We start from the raw sequence: 215 nt of genomic DNA on the forward strand, positions 1-215 counted from the left end.
GGGAGGGAATCATGCTCCATGCTGAGCAGAGTGTCCCATGCAGGGCTCGATCCCAGGACCCTGAGACCATGACCTGAGCTGAAGGCAGAAGCTTAACCCTCTGAGCCACTAAGGCACCCCCTCACCTGAGGAACTTAAAAACAAAAAGCCCAAAGGGCACCTGGCTCATTCAGTCACTGGAGCGTGCAGGTCTTGATCTCAGGGTTGTGAGTTCA

This window comes from Mustela nigripes, unplaced genomic scaffold (assembly GCF_022355385.1).
Source record: "Mustela nigripes isolate SB6536 unplaced genomic scaffold, MUSNIG.SB6536 HiC_scaffold_14379, whole genome shotgun sequence".
Classification (NCBI taxonomy): Eukaryota; Metazoa; Chordata; class Mammalia; order Carnivora; family Mustelidae; genus Mustela; species Mustela nigripes.